The sequence below is a fragment of the Cavia porcellus genome, unplaced genomic scaffold (assembly GCF_034190915.1).
Source record: "Cavia porcellus strain 051 isolate PalLab524CR breed Dunkin Hartley unplaced genomic scaffold, mCavPor4.1 scaffold_18, whole genome shotgun sequence".
NCBI lineage: Eukaryota > Metazoa > Chordata > Mammalia > Rodentia > Caviidae > Cavia > Cavia porcellus.
In genome coordinates, this window is record NW_026947501.1 from 55,431,366 (window position 1) to 55,452,305 (window position 20,940).

The 20,940-nt window shown below is 43.0% G+C and overlaps 2 long non-coding RNA genes across 2 annotated transcripts in view; both read right to left on the reverse strand.

The window, feature by feature from the left end:
* Positions 1-8,399, reverse strand: part of LOC134471368 (uncharacterized) — a 200,337-nt gene extending 191,938 nt beyond the window's left edge. The window contains exon 1 of the long non-coding RNA XR_010040802.1: positions 8,144-8,399. This is a non-coding gene — a long non-coding RNA (uncharacterized LOC134471368). The remainder of the gene's footprint in view (positions 1-8,143) is intronic.
* Positions 8,400-13,403: 5,004 nt separating this feature from the next.
* LOC134471369 (uncharacterized) overlaps positions 13,404-20,940 on the reverse strand; it is a 33,706-nt gene continuing 26,169 nt past the window's right edge. Inside the window, exon 4 of the long non-coding RNA XR_010040806.1 lies at positions 13,404-13,690. This is a non-coding gene — a long non-coding RNA (uncharacterized LOC134471369). The remainder of the gene's footprint in view (positions 13,691-20,940) is intronic.

A 20,940-nucleotide genomic window follows, 5' to 3' on the forward strand; every position in this document is an offset into this window, starting at 1 on the left:
GCCACCTTTGAACTCTGCCGAGTTTCCACCAGCAAGAAGCCCTCCCTAGGTGTAGCCCCAGAATTATAAGAAATACGTTCCTTCTCTTCATAAATAACCATTCAGTAATGCTGAATTATAGTAAGGGAAATCAGACTAAGATAATTCCAAAGGATGAGAAAATAATTTTACACAGAATGAACTTGAAAAGCACTGCCTTAACCTGTTAACCAAGGTTAACATCACCAATTTTAAGCCACAATGCTAGAGTGTCCCCGCTGATTAAATGTTACCAGAATGGCACTTCCTCTTTCAGTATTCTTGTCAAAACCCATCGTTCTACAATCTAGACATGAGAAAAACATGGACAAACCCAAATTGAGGGACATTCAACAAAATACCGGGCCAGTGCTCTTCAAAAGTGACAGTTAGGAAAAGCACAGAAAGACCAAGAAACTGTCATCAAACAGTGGACATAAAGGGGCTGACAACACAACATAATGCTGGATGGGATCCTGGAACTGGGATGGGAATCAGGGGAAAAACTAAGAAAACTCCAATAGAGTCTAACATTTAATTAGTAGTAACATATCAATTACTGCTTTCTTAATCTTGACAAACGTACTGTGGTTGTCTAAGATGTTAACAATAGGAGACAGAAATATGGGGACTCTCTGGACCACCATGCAACTGTTCCATAAAAATTAGTTCAAAATAAAAAGGTTCCTTTCAAAAGACACAATAACCAAGGCAACGGCAACAACAAACAGAATGTCATGTATTAAAACAAACAAAACTAGAAACACTTGAAAAACTGTGTTTGTATGGTTTTCTCAAAATCTAAATCAAAAATTAGTTTTGATCTAGTGAAAAACATATCTTCTGGTACTAAATATGAATGCTGTAGTGACAAGGAACATCCTTGGTGCCTGGTGTTTGACTACATGTGATTTTGGGAAGCATGGACATTCTGGAGTAAAACACAAGCTCCAAAATCAACCCTGGTTTCACAGCATGCTCTTGACCTAACCCTTTGCCTGGCCCCTTTTACAGTTTTGTTCCAATTCAGCCCTTAATAACCTTCGAGATCAATCTCTTCTTATTGAAAAAAGAAGAATCAAAAATGCTCCAAGGCCGGAGGTGTTGCTCACTGGTACTGCACATGCTATGTGCAAGGCCCTGGGTTCACTCCTCGGCACTCAAAGAAAAATGCTCAGTCTCCACTGCAAAGTGCAGGGCAGTCCATTGCCAAGCATTCACATAAAGGTGAAGAACAAACCTTCAATGGCAAAGAGCAAAGAAGCCACCTGCCTTCTAGTAACACCACAGCTACAATCATAACTCAACCTACTGCCCCAAAGCCTTCAGCCCAGCACCATGAGCCACACGCACAAGGCTGGATGAATTGACGACTATGAAAACAGAAACTGCTCAGTCATCCTGTGGTAACTCGCAGGCTCCCCACCCCAACCAGCAAGGATGGCTGAGAAATGCAAGGGAGGGCTTTCTAAGTACTGTGGTTTCATTTTAGTTGTGAACTCACTCAACCAGGGAGGTGTAAGTTTCTCAATTGACAAAATCTACAAAGGTCGCAAGAAGCCAAAGGAAGAAGAGATCTCCTCCAGCAGACTTGCTAAGAATCCACACAGTCCTTCCAGTCTGCACCCCTGGGCCCTATGTTCTCCAGGGATGTGGAAGAAGGGAGGCTTCCTCTCCTGCCTTCCATTCTTTGTCTTCTTGTTTCTGACCCTGAGCTCTTTATTTCTGTCCTCAAAGAGCTCCAATACTTGCATGGAAGACAGGAGTAGAAGGCAGGTTCCAAGACAGTGTTGCACAAAGAGAAATTTTACAAGTTTTACACATTGTCAGAAACCCTCAAGTGTCCAAAGCCGTGGCCACCTCCCCGGATGTGGGAGGAGAACACAATGGTTTTTTCTGTGGTTTCTAAGACTTGGGTCTAGCTAACTACTTTTACTCGGTTCTGTTGAGAGTAGATTCAGAGGCAGCAAAAAGTCAGAATGAGAATCAAATGCTCTGCACAATGACATTCTAAGATATGTACATCGAGGGGCAGAGAAAGGAAGTCCCCTAAAGGAAGCAATGGGAGAGGAAAAGAAAAAATGGAAAGGGCAGGAAGTAACCTAAGGACCAGAAGAACAGATACAATCTCCTAAGAGAAAAATAAAGCTATGAACAAATGTTTCTTCACTGGGTAAAAGTATGCTGGGGCTCATACTGATGGGGGCTCCTCTTCCCCTTCTAGAATTCCAAGGCAGCCCCTCATTGTTTCAGGCCATGGTAGGACCCCACTGTGCAAGACAGTGATTGCCTTAGAAATGAGACTTGACACTGGAAACAAGGAAGATTGTCTCTTGTTGTTGTTTTGTGTTTTATTTGTTAGGATGCATGTAGGGGCAGTGAACTTGGAATGGTGCACGGGAGGTTAATTATAAAAACAGAAGTGGATGTGTAGCACCTGAAGTTCATATATGGGAGAAATCCCTGGTTATAATCAGGCTTTGACTGTCCCCTAAGGCTATGCTCTGCTCATGGGATGATTGAGTTTGCTGGTATGTGGGGCTCCCTGATTGTAGCTGTAGTATAAATGTGATCATCACTCAAAACATGGAACGTTACTATACACAAATTCTGCTAGGGCCTCTGGTATAGGCTCATTGCTATGGTTTGAACATGTCCACAGAATTTCATGTGTCACATGGTATTTGAAGATGGGGCTTTGGGGAGGTCATTAGGATTAGGGAAGGTCAAGAGAGTGGTGCCTCCTTGGTTACAATTAGTGACTTTATGAGAAGAGCAAGAGAGACCAGAGTTGCTCTGCCTGACACCCATCCACCATGTTATAGTATAGCAAGAAGGCCCTCACCAGAGGGTGGTGCCATGCTCTGAAAATTTCCAGATTCTAAAACTGTGAGCCAAATAAATTTCTATTCTTCATAAGCTACCTAGTCCCCACTATTCAGTTATAGCAACAGAAAACAGACTAAGACACTTCTTATCTTTGACTCAAAAAAATCTACTCCATAGCTATGTAGAGAAAACCCCCTCGATGAGTCATGCAACATCCTCAGGGGCCAGAATCCCATGCTGAATCTTGAGGGTCATTTAGACATTTTCTTGTCCCGTGTGCAATTATCTAGGAACCAGGAAGAGGCACATTGTGATTCCTTTGAGGGCCAGTTACAATCTGAACTTGACAGCATGAAATCCAGGAAGGGACACGAAGAGATTAAGTTAAATGGTTTTCAGAAAGGAATGAGAACAACTTGGAGGTCTGGGGTTCTCTTGCAGGGAATGCAGTATTCACAATAAGCCCAAAGTGTTCAAAGAAAAAAGGTTTGACTTCCTATGTAAAAGAGTTGTGCTGAACAGAAGGTAAGTAGTCAGTGCCCCCCGTTCAGCAATGCAGTTGCCATTCACTTAGAATCACATCTTATTAGGGACCATTCTCTACCCCTGGAGCCAATGCCCTGACAAAACCTTCCACATACATAGAACAGAGTGTACATGCTGTCATCCTTGATGTTGTAAGAAAAAGAACGCAAACAAGCAAAGCTAAAGAGCAGAGATCCTATCAAACTCTGTGTAGCAAACACAAAAAATTATGCATACTAATAGGATGTGTCAAAAGAGTCTCAACCCGTTTGCAGGGACAAAAGGAGGCAGAACATCCGTTCTCCTCTGACCCTCCTCCTAGGAATGAAAATTCTGCTAAGTGTCCCTCTGTTACACAGGCAGAAGGTACAGAGTCTGAACAAGACTTGGAAAAGCACTGTTTCTTGGTGGCTTATCAGAGTAATTAGCAAGAAAATGTGCAAGAAGCCAGGCACAGTGGTGCACGCCATAAGATCAGCACTTCGGTAGCTAAAGCAGTAGAGTCCTCATAAATTCGAGGCCAGCCTGGATTGCACAGTGAATTCAAGGCCAGCCTGAACTACATAGGGAGAACCTGTCTCAAGACAATAACAACAACAAAAAGTATAAGACTCTCTCCCAAAAGTATAAGACTCTCCTTCTCCCAACCCTAGTGGTGGAAGCTTGAAACACCACCACCCCACCACCACCTGGCCATATTTCAGTTCATATTTTCTCTGAGCACTGCAAGCAAAAACGTGGAAGGAAACCGCCTCTACAAAGCTGATGAGGTTAAATTTGTAGGAGTCCCTTCCAGGCCCAAGGGTTCTGGTTTCACTTCTTTTCATTCTGGTTCTTTGATTCACAGGAACTCTGAGATCCTACCTGATAAGTAGCACCAGGCTGGGTTTGGGGATCCAGCATCTCTCAAGAAATGACAACTGAGGGCAAAGGTAGGGCCTTTCTACTTAAACTTAAACACTATGCTTTACCCAAAGCACAAACACAAAACTGTGCCTACTCACACACAAACACACACACGGAATTCTGGGTTGAATTATGTGTCCCTGTCTCCAAATTCATATATTGTGAAGTCCTAACCTTCAGTGCATCAGAACATGATTGGATTTGGAGACAGGGTCTTTACAGGCAATCAGGGTAAAATGCAGTCATTAGAGTAGTTCCTAACCCAACGTGACTTGTGTCTTTATAGGAAAGGGAGATTGGAAAACAAACACATGAAGACATAGGCAGGAGGCAGCCTGGAGTAAACCTTTCTTAGGTCAGTAAAGAGAAGTCCACTCTTGAAACAGGAGCACAGTTTCTAGCATATGGAAAAGCCCTAATCATTGTCCTTTCTCTTGTTTGGCTTCAAGATCCCGGGCAGCCAGGACAGGCTGCCCTCATTATCCACCTGCCCATCTGTCAGGAAACTCAAATATTCACTATTGAGGAAACCAACCCTAAAGAAATGCTGACACCACCCTCCAGTTACTCTGCAGTCAAGAAGATGACCTGTGGCCACAAAACCTCCCTCTTCCTAATCAGCATTTTACTCACACTCCGCATTTTGCTCATCCTGTGAACAACTCAAGGCTGCCAGATGTGTAATGAAAATCTAAAAAAAAAAAAGTTGAAAAGCACAAGTGGCAAAAAGAAACTCAAAGGAACGTCACAGTGGAGAACAGAAGACCTTAAAACTTACTATCACAAGTTCTCAGATGTAAGATATCTTTATAACCAGAAAACAAAAACAAATGGTATAAAAAGGGAATAAAGCATTTAAAAGAACTTTTGAAAGTAAAATATGACTGCAGCTATTAGCAGAGTAAATCAAGAGTTGGAAGCTGAAGTTGAAAACAACCTAGCATGAAGTAGACCAAAGAGGTAAAGAAAGAGACAGAAAACAAGGAGGGAGGAGGAACATTAGAGGATAAGGCCAACAATTCCAACATCTGAGTAAAAAGAGCTCTGAGGAGAGAACAGGGTGGATACCTGAAGTTTCCATATTAAAAGGGCACAATGGAGAAAAAAAGAGTGCATTAAGCACTCATCATAAAATTCCATATCAGCAGTGCTAAGAAACAAATACAACAACAAATTTTTCTAGAAGTTTCCAGAAGGGGAGGAAAAGAAAAACTATGTTAAAGGTTATAGTACAGAATTGGCCAGATTTGTTAAAGGTAATGCTGGACTCTAGAAAACATTGGCCAGGATGTTTTTAAAATTTCAAGGAAGTTTTATTTTCAGCCTACAGTTTTGTACCCCGATAAATTTTCAGTCAGTTGGACAAGAAAATCTCAGAAATCTCAAAAATTTAATCCCTTGGCAGCCTTTCTCAGGAAGCTATTCCATGAGAGATTTTTCTGGTTATATAAATAACCAGAAGAATGTGGAAGAATATACTCCAAAATTTAGCATCTTAAAATAATGTTATGTTATTATTTTAATTCACTACTCCTTCTCTAAGGAAGATGGAGAGGAAAAAGTGGGGATATCTTGTCTCTGCTCCCCAGTGTCTGGAGTCCCAGCTCAGAACAGCCAGAGCAAGAACACTTAGGAATGTTAGCTTCTCTTTACCGCTCTCCATGTGACCTCTCTCCATGGACTAGCTTGGGCTTCTTCACAGCATGGTAGCTCAGGGCTACCTCAAGAGACAGGAAGTAGAAGATACAAATCTCTTCAGGCCTGAGCCAGGGAATTGATGAGTGCTCACTTCAGCTAGATTCTGTTGGCCAAAGCAGTTAAAAAGCCACCTGGAATCAAGGGGACATACACCACATGTCTCAAAAGGAGGAGCCCTTAAAGAATTTATGGACATCTTTAACCCTCTACAAACAGTAACCAAGAGAAAACCTGGGAAAACAGTGATTTGACTACAGAAAAGATACAAAGGCGATTGCCAAGAACATGGTAAAGAAATATGGAGAAAGCTAGTCCAGCCTGGCTATGAAGCCACAAAAGGAAGATTCCAGGATGGGCATGTCCATGGGTGCTGGACGGAGTAGGCTAATTACCCCATGAGTTTGACTCCATCAAGAAGAATGGAATATTCGATGATAGATCTGTTATCTATCTAATACGAAAGTCAGTGAATGATAGATGTATAGAGAGACCCTAAGCAAATTAATGGTATGGTGATTATCTCCAGATAAAAGGTACTGACAGAAGGAAATAAAATATGCTGTCGGGAATAATATTTATATAGTTGTAACAATATAAGCGCTGGACATAATTTAAGTAAAATGATAGCACACTGATTTTCAGAGAATATGACAGTAGTGGCACAGTAAGAAATCTCCATTTTCTACATAGTAAGGCAGAACACAATGAAGCGCTGATGGCCGGGGGTATAGCTAATGATAGGTCATGTGCTTAGCGTGGAGGGGGCCCTAAGTTCAATCTCCAGCCCCAAAACAGAAACAAAAAGAAAAGTGGCCATTTTAGCAGTTATTTAGGAAAATGGAGTTAAATAACATCAGAATAAGGTCAAAGAATTGAGAATAACTGTCCCTGAGGGAAGCAAATGAGGGACAGAGACAGTTACGGAAGATGGTGGCCTTCCTTTACAGTACAGCTTTATTAAGTCTGCTCGTACCTTCCATCAATAAAAAGCAGTTACACAGTAAAAGAGCAAGCTATAGAATAAAACACTTAGATCCTGCTCATATAACAAAATAATATTTTACATGTATATGGATTTATACAAAAGAAATGAAAAAAGACCCTGAGCTAGGCTAAAGCCTGAGAAATGGTTCGGTGATCAAATAAACTGATGAGATAAGCAAAACGTGGTCTACCAATACAATGGGAAATTATTTGACCTCACAGGGCAGGATTTCTGATATATTCTACAATGGAGGAAACCTGAAGACAGAGAGTGAAATAAGCCAGTCACAAAATGATAAACTCTGTATGATTGCTTTCCTTTAAGGAAAAACCTAGAACACTCAAATTTAGAGGGGAAAATGTAGAATTATGGTTACCAGGGACTTGGGGAAGAGGTGATAGAGAGCTCTCATTTAATGAATACAGCACAGAGTTTCAGTTTGGGAAGGTGAGAAAGTTCTGGAAATGGGCACATGACAATGTAAATATACTTAATGCCACTAAACTGTACACTTTAAAATGGCTATGATGGTAAGTTTTATGTTACATACTTTTTTTCATTTTAAGGAAAAAAAATAAAAACAGTTTCCAAACAAGTTAGTAGGAGAATTATAATAATTAATACACTGCATATTGTCGTCTTTGTAGTAATTATTCAGACTACAAGATATAGGCATGATATCTTGTCCAAGCAATATTATCACAATTCTTTAAAGAGGCTGGGAATGGAACATTTTAAGAAACCTTCCACACTGTTTGACTCTTCGTGGTGAGAATGTGTTCATGAAGCACTTGCATGAATAAATAAGCTTGGGGGAGTGAACATTAAAAAGATAGAGAAATTTTAATTACTTTAGGGGAAAAAAAGAGAAGGGAATGAAGAGACAGAAGCTTCCTGGAACAGCAAAGAACACTGTGGGAGGGCATGAGAGGTCTTAGGGGAACAGAAAGGTCCAGGGAGGCTTTTTAAGTTGCTGGGCTGAGGGATGCACCCCTGTCCAGGAGCATACTGATGCACCAGCCAGGCCCCATGAGGAAACTTCTCTCTGTCAATAAATTCCAAAATGTTTCTAAAGCTTCTCTCATTTCTGACATTGCTTTTTCACATTCCCTACAAAATCCAATAAGGAGCCTTGGATTAGGGCATTTCTGTTACTAAAAGGAAACACCTGAAGTTGGGTACCTTATAGAAAAAAAGAAGTTCATTTAGCTCACAGTTCTGGAGGGCCCAGGGCATGGCACCAGCTTCTTTTCAGCTCTGTTGAAGACCTCGTGGTGGATGGATGACCTCTCAGTGACAGGAGAACAGAGCACATCAGAAGACAGGAAGCCAGAGATGAGGAGGAACCAGTCTGGGACCGCCCATGAGGCTCCATCTCTTAAAGGTCCCACTCTTTGTTAGTGTCACCACAGTGGGGACCCAGCTTCTAGAGCATGAATCCTTGGTGGCGTGAATCACATCCAAGCCATAGCAAGCCTTAGGTCACTCAGAACCCTGTGGTTACAACAAACAGCACACCATCGCTGAGTATGTAAGAGGGCAGGGAGGCCCTCAGCACCCCAGGCCTTCTCAGAGTCTGGGGTTTGCAACCAAAGGAGGAGAGAGGGTCCCACCGGCCCAGCTAGCCTTGGAGAAAGGGAGAAACCATCCCTCAGGGAGACCTGGGCTCTGCCCACACAGCTTTTAGCAGATGATGTCCATCAGCCTAGGAACAAATTCCTGCTCTGCAAAGAGTAGTCACGCACAGGAAATTTCACAACCTCTTTTCTTTCAGAAGGAAACTGTGTCCTGGCTGTAATGTCCACGCATGACTACCTTGAACAAACTTCCCACTATACACATAGTAGTCACTATGGGCGGCCACAAACCCCACCTCTCTACACCTATTCTAACTTCAAAGGCCTGGCGAGGGTGGGGGCAAGGGTGGGGACAGTCACAGGAGCCTAAGGTTACTTCACTGAATAGGCAAGTTTCATTTCTGGTCTTCTATAGAGCATCTGATATTAGCTGAATGTTAAAACATTCAGAAAGAAGGTCACTGTCATCTAAGCCAGATAAGATTAAATCTGTTAGCACAAGGTGAACTTTCAAATGTATTGCACAACTTTTAATCATTTAGAAAAAAATATTTAAAATGTTGTATATGCTATTTCTATGCATATTATTCACATGCTATTGTTTTTATGCTGTAATTGTGAGGTAAACTAGAAGAAAAACTAGAAGTAAAAAGAATAGCAAAAAGTGGAAAGAATATCCTTCATTAGGATAATGGGACTTGTGTGTGTGTGTGTGTGTTTATGAGATGGTAACCAGCATTTCTGAAGGCCAACACAACTCGTTCTCACCTAAGCTTCACAACAACCCCACAGCAGGGATGTTACTCTCATTTCTGTGTTGCTTTCTGGTTTGTAGTACAGGAGATTGAACTCCAGGCCTTATGCATGCCAGGCAAGCCCTCTTACTGAGCTACACCCTCAGCCATAAGTTCAGTGAGGGGGGAAAAAAACACTTTCTGTTGATCACGTAGGAAGTCACTGTCCAGTGGCTTTGCAGCCCAAACTTGCCTTTCTCTCCATTCCCAGGGGTAGTACAATCCACATGGAAGTGTCCTGCTTGGCCTAAATCAATAGTTGGGACCTTAGAATTCTATTCCATATTTTGAACAGCAGTTATCTATGTTTAAAAAGGCAAAGAGGCAATAGCCCAGGAATAAACTTAGAAGACTGAGGATTATAGGAGCAGATATATGCATAAAGGGCTTTTTGCACTCTTAAAAAAAAGGTCCCCCAAAAGCTTTTATTTAGCTGAGTTATACCTATTTATCCTAACCAAAATTATAATAGAAAAAATTTCAAAAGTATTTATCCAATCATTTGATAGTAAGCATAATAAATCCACCAAGTATTTTATGAAAGTAACTTTTTTACTTTAAAAAAAGCAAAATTAAGAAGACTGGCATTGTTCTGTATTTTACAGATCTCTTTAATACCTTCCCTAACAGAAGATGGGTAGACTCTCATACCTGCTTCTCCATTAGATCTGTTGAAATACTACATTTCACACAGTCTCTAGAAACTGTCACTATACCTTAATGAGAGAAAGAAGGTGAAAGAAAGCCAATAACACCTTAGGAGTCTCATAAAAATAATTTTAAATGGTCTTGGGTCCCCAGGGACCACACTTTGAGAACCAGGCCTTAAAGAACTATCTGCAGAGAGAGACGTTGAGAAGTATGGGAACCTCAGACACATCCGCCATCCCACACCTCTTCCCTAAGCCCCCATCTCCCTACTGGGTAACAGTGCAGGAACCCCATAAGCTTTACCAAGAATCACTCAGCTTTTACTTCAGCCAAACTCTTTCCTTTGGGCTCTCACGTCATATATATACATATACATACATATATGTGTGTGTGTGTGTGTGTGTGTGTGTGTGTGTGTGTGTGTGTATATATGTCTTTTTTAAGAGATTAAGACAAAAGAGGACAGAACAAAGCAGATCAGAACAGAACAATGTAAGTACAGTACTTCACCACAAGACAACCCAATATTAACAGTAGCTACCGTAACCTCACCTCATTTTTGAGAGCGAAATTAACCGCAAGCAAACCCTGGCATAAGGTAACCCTGAGGCATCTGTAACTGGATTTTTCAGATTGTCTGAAATGTGATCACTTGACCTGCAGAACACAGATCTCACAATGAGGCACTAACCAGCCAGTGACCCAGCTATTTTCTCCGCCCACAAATGTGAACTGTACCAACTCCTCTGCACACTTTTCAGGGCTGCGTTGCATCAAATGATATCACGGACCCAAGCCCCACTGCATCCAGCCAAGGTACCCTTGCTGCTGCCCAGGGCCACCTCTGCACACCTGTGCTAGGAGGAGACCCTGGAGTCTGCCCCAGCCCTACACCCCCCAGTCCACACACACAGACACACCCTGCCGGGCCCAGTCCATCCCTGTTGCCCATCACAGTGGTGAGCACCGCGGGGCGGGGTCTTGAGCAACTGAGGTTTACAACCAAGGCGGATCCCTCTGATCCCCTTCCATAGCAGCGCCCACTCCTGCACCCGGACTGATTCTGTGTGCTAGGGAACTGTGGCAGATGATAACTCCCTGCAGTTCTGAGACCTGGGGTTGTGCCCACACCTGGGACCCCATTGTCTTCCAAGGTAAGGATGGGCCTGCCCTTTGGGCGCAGCACACACTCCACCTTGCCCAGGAGGTAATGGCAGGGACGCGCTGGTGACCCGGGTCGTTATCCAGTACCTGTGCTCCCCAGGAGCCCGAGCAGTTCTTTGTTGCAGCTCCAGAGCTCGCTGTCCAGGTAGCAGTACAGGGGTGTCTTACTGGATGCTCAATGCAGAGCCACCAGGCCTGGCTCCCGAGGTCCAGCGTGACCTGGACGTGGCTTGGCCCCAGCTGTGCTGTGCCTCAGCTGAATTCCTTGCCACCTCCAAATGACCTTCCCTCCAAGATGACTTTGCTAGTGAGATGAGCGTTGTGGGTGTGACCTGCTGATATGAGGTTAGGAGATACCATCTGTACATCCCTATGAGTTTCCTTTGCCTGCTGTAACGAATTACCATAAACTGTCTTAAGATGGCACAAACACATTCTCACAGTTCTGGACATCAGCAGCTCAAAACGGATCTTCCAGGGCTGAGTACCCCGCGTAAACTCCAGGGGAAAATCTGTGTCCATGTCTTTTCTAGCTTCTAGAGGCTGTCTGCAGCCTCCGTTCATGGCCTTTTCTCTGTCTCCACAGGGAATCACTCTAATCTGCCTCCACCATCTACCTTCCACTCATCCACCTTCTTTTAACTTTAACCTCTTTTCCCCATCTTAAAAGGACTCAGTTACACTGGCCCTGTATTGGTTAGGCATTTCTAAAAGATGACCCTATACAAGGGGTGATAAAAATACACGGTAAGTTTTTGATGTTTTTAGAGTGCGTTACAAGCCGGGTGTGGTAGCTCACACCTGTAGTCCCAGCACTTGGACAGCTGAGGCAGCAGGATCCTTGTGAGTTGGAGGCCAGCCTGGGCAACAAAGTGAGTTTAAGGCCAGCCTGAACTCCATAGTGAAATGGTCTCAAAAAAAGGGGGGGTCATGAAGCCAACTCAAAATATTCCCTCTCATTTCAAACACACCTCCCATTGTTCTTGCCACTTTCGGAAGCAGCTCTAGAAGCCCTGTTCCATAAGGTAAGTCTTCATGACACATGATCAAAAATAAAGCGGCTGCAGCTGCTGAGTGCCATCCAATGGAGAGGCAGGCCTAATAATGTGGAAGGACACATAGTACATGCTCGTCACTAGATCTGACACTGTGCAACTTCTGACTCCTCCCCAAAGTCAAAACAACCAGGAAAGTAAACCTTTTTAATCAGTTCAGGACATAGAGACAGCCACAACAGTGCAACTAGAGATAGCTGTGAAAGAGGACTTCCAGAACTGCGTCAGACAGTGGCAAGAATGACGGGGTGACTAAGTCCCTTCTCAGTGCATGCAGCTTCTGTGAGGAAAAAAAGTGCTCTGTTGGTGGTATGAGTCACTAAGAATCACTGGAGGATTGTTAAGTCACTTACGATGAAGATACCAGAAGACTATTGTTGCTGATATAAAGAAAAATCAAAATAGATGCACTGGCCTAGGGACTGGAAGAGACAGGGAAGATACTGTTGACCAAAGCCGGATAGCAAGGGTTGATGCAATCAATTGGAAGACATCTGACAAAACTGTCACCTACTGGTGACAGTGAATGAGCTCCTGGGCCCAGGAGAAGATATGAAAACACTAGGTGAGCACTGCACGGTGGCTGCCATTGGCAGTGCTTGACAATGTAAGCAAGAGATGGGCTCAGAAAAGACAAGATTGGTTTGTAGTCAGGGAGGGAAGGGAATAGTTGAAACTTTTAAGGTTGGAAAAGGTAACTACTTCCTAACTTCTATTAGAGAACACTCAGCCTGAAAAGTTCTTTCAGCAACAAAGACCAACTAGAGCTCAAGACCCTAAAACTCTGCACCTTTGCCCCATGACAAAGGAGAGATGGAACTGTGACATAACCCTTGTGACCAATGGATTTTAGGGATGCGCACCAAGCCACTTCTTCTCTCCCGGGTCCTGTCAATCCAAGGAACCCCCATCTGAAGCATCACTGGTCACTGCATGAGAGTACAACAGAGTGGATCAACTGCCTCCCTCTGAGTGATAAACCCAGGAGTGACAAGCATAATCTGGACCATCCCGCAACACCTTGGGAAATATTCACGTGCTTCATCTACTTCCCAGAGCCAGGTTAATCCTGCTAGGTTCCCAGAGAAGGAAGAACTCAGGCTTTGCAGACAGCGCTATGTTCTACCATCTGTGAATCACTCATTTACTCCAAGGAAAAGCTGCCGAATAAATGACCCAGGAAAATTTCCCTCAGGTCACATTGGCTTGACTGGATGTTATAACCCTGTACTCATTTTCTGCCATATAAATGACACAACGCTGGCAGAGTAAACAGCAAAAACTGATTATCAGAAGCAAATTATTTCAAAAATCTGGATTAAAGTGTAAAATCAAAGTGTCAGCAGTATCTTATTTCTGAAAAAGAATCTTTGCTTGCCTCTTCCTAGGTTCCTGTAGCTCCCAGGAGGCTTTGGCATTCCTTGGCTTGTAGCAGTGTCACTCCACTGTCACCTTCTTCCCTGACGTCCTGTCTTCAGTCTTCCCGTCCTGAGAAGGATACCAGTCATTGACTTTAGACATCACCTTAATCCAAGTTGACCTTATCTCAACTTGATGATATTTGTAAAAGCTCTATTTCCAAATAGAGCCATATTCTGAGATTTCTGATGGGCACAAACTTTTGGGGAGAACACTACTCAATCTAATATATCCATTCAAAATTAATCATTGATCAATAAGAAAGAAATAGAAGAAAATGTGCATTACTGGTTAAAATCAATAATTTCAGAAATCACTTTATAGCACAGTAAGCTAGGATATTTTTAAAAACACTCAGTGGCACAAACATATACAACCGATCCATAAATCCAACTTCTAGAGTAGGTCTAGTTATTTAAATTTTTTAAAATATCTTCACCCCAGATGATCTTATTGTATAGCAAAGGCTGAGACCATTGTTTTAGACTAGGTAATTCCTGCATACTAGATTGCTATATTATTGAGAAATTTAAACAAACTGGATACCATAATTCTATCGATGCTGATTTCTGATTTTGGTCATTATAATGTGGATATTTAAATAACAGTTCTTGTTTACAGGAGCAAATTGAAATGTTTCAAGGACAGCTTATTTTGGGTGGGTTAAAAAAAGAAGAAGGTACATACACTTGCCCATGCACAGGTAGAGAGTGGAGTTGTGGAGTGGGCAGGAGTATAATATCTCTAGACTGCTGCACTAGTCAGGCTTCCTAATTACAAAGCAATAAAATCCAATTTGAGTTACCTTCTGCAAAATGATAAGGGAGCACTGAGATGGCAAAGTGGTAAGCAGCAGAGAAAGAGCTTGAGAATTGCTTTCCAGACCCAGAATATAGAAATGTGAGGAAGACAAGCAGGAGGAAAGTGGGTCCCCTGGACCCAGGAAGAAGTTGAAGTGTGAAATGAAGCCCACAGAGAGAATGAAGAGACAAACTCCAACAAAGAAGGAGGCACCCATCTACCTGAAATGGGACTCGCTGTGTGACAGAAGTGATGCAAACCTGTGGCACGTGATGACAGTTGGTGACCCTGGAGGCCTCAGGGAGAGATGCAGCAGTGGAGGGAAGCAGAGGATGTGAAGGACTGCACTGGCTGCTGGTGAGTACTGAGACTCAGTCCTCCTCACAAGAGAGCGACTTGTCAGGAGCCATCTAGCATGGGGGCCAGCTAAGCTCAGAACTCAGAGCTGCCACCAGCTCTATCTAGCGGCTCATGGCGGGGCTCAGGTGCATGGAAGGTGCACAGACAGCTGCAGGTCAAATGAGTCTGCTCTCAGGCAGAAAGTGCAGGCTTATCTCCTGACCCACCAAAGAGCTACTGCTGGCTGCTGGGATAGATCGCCAGGGATTGGGACTCTGTCTCTACACATTATCTGCCAGTGATGGCACAGACACACCTGGAAGTGAACTCTCTTCTTTTTTTCTTCCTTTCTCATTGTTTATTTTTTGTTATGTGGTGGTTTTGTTTTTGTTTTTTTGCTTTTTGGTTTTTTCTCCTTCATTGTTTGATCTTGTTTCATAACTATGAACAAGATTTCCAGCCTCTTTGTGGTGGTGGTTTTGTTCTGTTCCTTTTATCTCTTTCTTCTCTTTCCCTCCAGTATTCTGCACCAGTTTCCCAAAGTGGATGTGATCCCTTTTGTTCTCCAACCTTACTTCTGTTCTCTTCCTCTTCTTCCATGTCTCTATTTTCTCCTTAACCCATTTTAAATATTAACCGCTAAGGGCAGAATTGACATATTAAGGATTTGTATATGGTATATAAAATTATGGTTTTAGAATTTGTTATATAACCAAAAAATCTAGTTTGTATGGTTAAAAGTGGCAAATTAATGATTAGCTGAGTTGTCATTTTCTAGGCTGTGTTTGATGCTAATGGTACTACTAAAGCCAAAAATGACATAATTATTTGAAACAATTGTTCCTCCTAGTATTCCATGACTGAGATTAACTAAGTGTCACAGACCAAAGTACCAAAGTACCAAAGAGCCCCGGACTGGGCCAAACAAGCAGCAACTTCTCATCTCCAACAAATTGAAAAAGTAGGACCTTCCAACGGACTCAAACCCCAAAATCCAGCTATGCATGGAAGATACTTTGGAGAAGTAGTTATTACTCAGGGGTTCTAAATACTAGCAATAAAGCAACCCATCATTGGCTATTTATAAGGATTACCCCAGGAATTAACCTAAAAGAGAAAAGAAAACAAAAAGATGCTTAAACAAGATGCAATCCCTAACATCCAGCTCACCAAGAGCAAACCCAGCGGGCAATGAGGTAGAGCAATATGAAAGCCCCTCATCTGGCCTCTCTGAAGCGGCAGAAAAATGGGAATTGGCTTGAAAAAAACATAAGATTCAGAGTCCATAAATGAAGAACATCAGGACTCTGTCTCTCTGTCTGTGTGTGTGTGTGTGTGTGTGTGTGTGTGCGTGTGTGTGTGTCTGTCTGTCTCTGTGTGCTTGTCTCTGTCTCTGTTTCTCCCTTCCTTTGTTCACAGAAGCCTGGTTCTCAAGGAAGACTTAAATCCACCACCAAACAGAACCACAGAGACCAACAAGCCCTCAGTCTCACATTCCTCAACTTAAGCCACTAGAAAGCTCCTTTTCCCCCACCAATTTCCAGTTGAAATAATTCTAGGAAAACTTTGATTGGCTTAGCATAGGTCAGGTACACACATCTGATCAGAAAGCAGTGGGTGGGGAGGGACAGAAAACTATGTGAGGATGCACCAACGCTGCTGCAGCCACGTAAGTCTGGAGGGGAGGTCGTATCCACTCGACGGCCCCTGCAGCTCTTCCTGAATGGTGGTTTGGACAGCCACCTCTCCCACTTCTTGAAATCCTCCCCCAAACTTTTCCCCTAATGGCTCCATCCCACCAGGTAGCATAACAGCACCAGGAACACCATATTTTTTGAAACACTAAGGGGCCTCTAGGTTTCCCTACAGGACAATACCCCAAAAAACATTCCGCTGGTGGTTTTCCTTCAAGCCATCACTAGAATAGAAGTCAGAAAACCTAGGGTAGAGTTCCAGAGGCCCTCGGCCTGCGGTAAGTGCCCAGAGCACTCTGCCCCAAGCCCAGACTGCTCGGGACCCTCCAGGTTTCCCGGTGCAGTGAAGTGGCTAAGTGGGTCTGAGGCGCAGACATCTGCCTCTCCATTCCGGCTACTCTCGGAGAACTGTGGAGTTTCCAGCAAGCAGGCGGGCGCACACTATCCCTGGAGCTCAGCCTATTTGGGACTCTTGCACCATCTGGGTGCAGAGTAAAGGCTGGGCTGGTCTGGGGCGCCTGCATCCGCCTCCCCATGTGTCTAGAGGACTGTGGAATTCTCAGCAAGCAGGCGAGCATCACCAGTTCCAGAGGCCCTGAGGCCTGCAATAAGTGCCCAGTGCACTCTGCCCCAAGCTCAGACTGTTCGGGGGACCCTCGCTTGAGCCTTCTGGGTGCAGTGAAGTTGCTAAGTGGGCCCCAGGCGCCTACCTCCGCCTCCCCATTCCAGCTTCGCTCAGAGAACTGTGGAATTTCGAGCAAGCAGGCTGGCGCACAGTGTCCTTGGAGCACAGCTTATCTGGAACTACAGAGTTCTAAACAGGCAGAAGAGGGCCACTTGTTCCAGAGGCCCAGCGGCCTGGGGAACTGGGTGCCAGAGTCCCAGGAGCTGTGAACATAGAAGTGGATTTCCAACAGACCCTGAGGAAGCTTTCAAATAACACTTGAAACACAGAAATATAGGAAAATGACAAAACGAAAGACCAAATTACAACCTCAAACCTCCAGCCCATCTCAAGAAACCCTAGGAGCGATGTATATAGAAGAAAATGTATGCCATACACCTCAAATATCGGACGTAATAGCTACTGAAATAAACAAGCAACTCCAGGAAGCTTTAAAGGAATTCAAACTCGAAATAATCTCCCAGGTAAAAGAAGAAATGATAAAAGAAATGAAAGAGATTCTGAATATATCTAAAGAAAACACAGTTACAAAATTGGAGAAAATAAACAAAAAGATGGAATCCCTAGATGAGCAATATAAGAAACAAACAGAATACATAATGCAGATGCACAGAGATATACAGGAAATAAAAAACTCCACTGAAAGCTGTAAAAACCATCTCAATGAAAGTGAAGATAGAATTTCAGACCTTGAAGACAGGATTGCAGCTAGTGAACAGGAAAGGAAAGATCTTTTAAAAATAACAAGGAATCAGGAAATAACAATTCAACAACTGCAAGATGATGCAAAGAAAAGCAACATAAGATTGATAGGGATTAATGAAAAAGAAGGGGACAACATAAAGGATGTCAAGAGAATATTTAGAGAATAGCTGAAAATTTCCCAAGCATGAGATCAGAAACCGACATCAGGTTCAGTGAAGCCTATTGAACTCCAAATAGTCATAACCAAAATAAAACTACACCCAGACATATAATAATCACCATCCCAGAAATCCAACACAAGAATAGATTATAAGAGCTGTCAGAGAGAAAAGACAGATCACTTATAAAGGAAAACCTGTCAGAATCACAGCAGACTTCTCAGCACAAACAATAAAGTCAAGAAGAGCATGGAGTGAAGTATTCCAGATCCTAAAGCAAAATGACTTCCAACCTAGACTGATGTACCCTGAAAAACTATCATTCAAAATCGATGGTGAAATACGATACTTCCATGACAAAGAACAGCTGAAGAACTTCATGAACACCAAACCAACCCTGCAAAAAATATTGAGAGACAGTTTAGATACACAAAGGAAAAAACCACTAAGCAAAGCAGATAATTAAACAGAACACAAAGATAAAGATGCAACAGCAGAGAGATAACATGTCAACAATAAACCAGCATATAACAGTTATAACCATTAATGTAAATGATCTCAATGCACCAATCAAAAGAAACAGACTAGCAGAATGGATCAAGAAACAAAATCCAACCATATGCTGTTTACAGGAAACCCATCCAACACAGAAGGATACTCACAGATTGAAAGTCAAAGGATGGAAAACAATACTTCACGCAACAGGAATCCAAAAAAAAGAAGGAGTAGCCATTCTGTTTGCAGACTACGTGAACTTTAAACCAACAATGATCATAAAGGACTCGTTAGGGGAAAAGTCCAAGAGGAAGAGATAACTATCTTAAATATATATGCATCAAACTCCAGAGCACCCAGTTATATAAAACAACTATTAACAGAAATGAAAACTCAAATTATCAGTAACACAGTTGTAACAGGAGACCTTAACATGCCATTGACACCAAGGGACAGATCAACCAGACAGAAAATGAGCAAAGAAATAACAGAACTGAATCACACCTGTAAACAAATGGACTTGATAGACATATACAGAATGTTCCACCCAACAACATCAGAAAAACATTCTTCTCAGCAGTACATGGGTCGTTTTCTAAAATAGACCATATATTAGCTCACAGAACATATTTAAACAAATGCAAAGGAGTTGAAATCATCCCTTGCATGTTATCAGATCGTAGCGCTTTGAAATTAGAAATTAATGATAAAAGATACTGCAAAAATCCCACAAACACATGGAAACTGAATAACACACTATTGAGTAATCAGTGGGTCACAGAGGAAATTAAAGAAGAAATTAAACAATACCTAAAAGAAAATGAAAATGCAGATACAACTTACCGGAATTTGTGGGATGCAATGAAAGCCGTCCTCAGAGGAAAATTTACTGCACTGAGTTCCCACATCAGGAAAACAGAACGAATACAAATAAATAACTTAATGCTACACCTCAAACAGCTAGAAAAAGAAGAGCAAGTCAAAAAACCTAGGGTAGATAAACAGCTTCCCCATAGCCAGGCTCCGAAGCCCCTCCATTACAATGCTGGGGAACACCTAGAGAAAAAGGCTGGAGAAAGAACCTAAGAATGAAGGAAACTGGCAGTAACGGGCCTCGAGAAGGATGCGCTGATCCACAATGACCTGGGAAAGGCATCTAGGTTTATCCTTGGCAAATGCCCTATAGTCTAGGTCCTCAGTACAAGAGCAAGGCCATAAAACTGCTGCTATCTTCACTCTGTGATGTGCCTGGCCACGCAGCCTGGGAGGAAAGGTGGACATTCAAAGACGTTCCCACATGCAGTGGCTCACTGGGTTTTGATGTGGCTGTGTGCATCTGTCTGGCACATTTCCTTTAAGCTGCTTCTGTAGATGAATGAGCAGTATGTTAACCAGCCACATGGCTCTCAGCGGCCTCCTGTATGCTTTGTCTAAAGCTCATATCCCTTGACACACTACCCAGACAAGATTGCCCTGGAGGCCTTGGTGAATTTCATAGGTGCTGCTTTTGAAGAAGCCTGGGGCACAAACTTCACAAGCCAGGGCTCAGGAATCTGTGGCAAGGTACAGCCTGTTCTAGAAGGTATGTCAGTATGTTTTGCAGAAATCGTGTGTTACAGTTTAAATATAACATGTCCCCCAAGGTCTCTTGTGTTTGGACAGTGATTAGATAATTGGGGTTTTACTCTACTTGTTGATGAACTTATCTATTGATGAGTTCAATAGTTCATGTGCTGTTAGGAGGTAGGGCCTGGTGCAAGGTGGCAAGGCTCTGAAGGGATGACCTGGAAGGGTATGCTCTTGTCCATGCTCTCTCTCTCTCTCTCTCTCTCTCTCTCTGTGTGTGTGTGTGTGTGTGTGTGTGTGTGTGTGTGTCTCTCTCTACTTCCAGCCACTATGGTATGAGCACTGTTTCTTCTCTACCATGCTCTCTACCATGCTCTTTCTGCCTTGGAGCCAGCAAACTATGGACTGAATCCTAAATAATAATAATGAACCAAAATAAACTTCTCCTCATTTACACTGTGAGTGCCAGATATTTTGTCCCAGAGACAAGAAAGTGACTAACAGATCAGGCAATCATAAAACATTAGAGCTAGGGGCATCCTGCGACTTGTCTAGCCAGTCCTTTTTGTCCAGATGAGGACACTGTAGGATGCAGCTGCTGGTGCATTAGTCTGGCCATTGCACTGAATCTGAGAAGGGAAAAATAGGCAAATTTGGGCAACTAGTTTATTGTGTCCTCCTTGCCTTCTAGAAGTTCCTAGTCTGAGTATCTCAGCAGGCCCAGTAAATGTGTACAGCTCAGATTTACCTGGCCCCTCCCTCACCTACTTGTATAGAGCCTGCACCCCACTGGGGCCGTCCTTCCTTCATCTCCAAGAGCCCCGAGGGGACTTTCCCACAGAACATGAGCAGTACTGCTTCCCTCATTAGTCACAA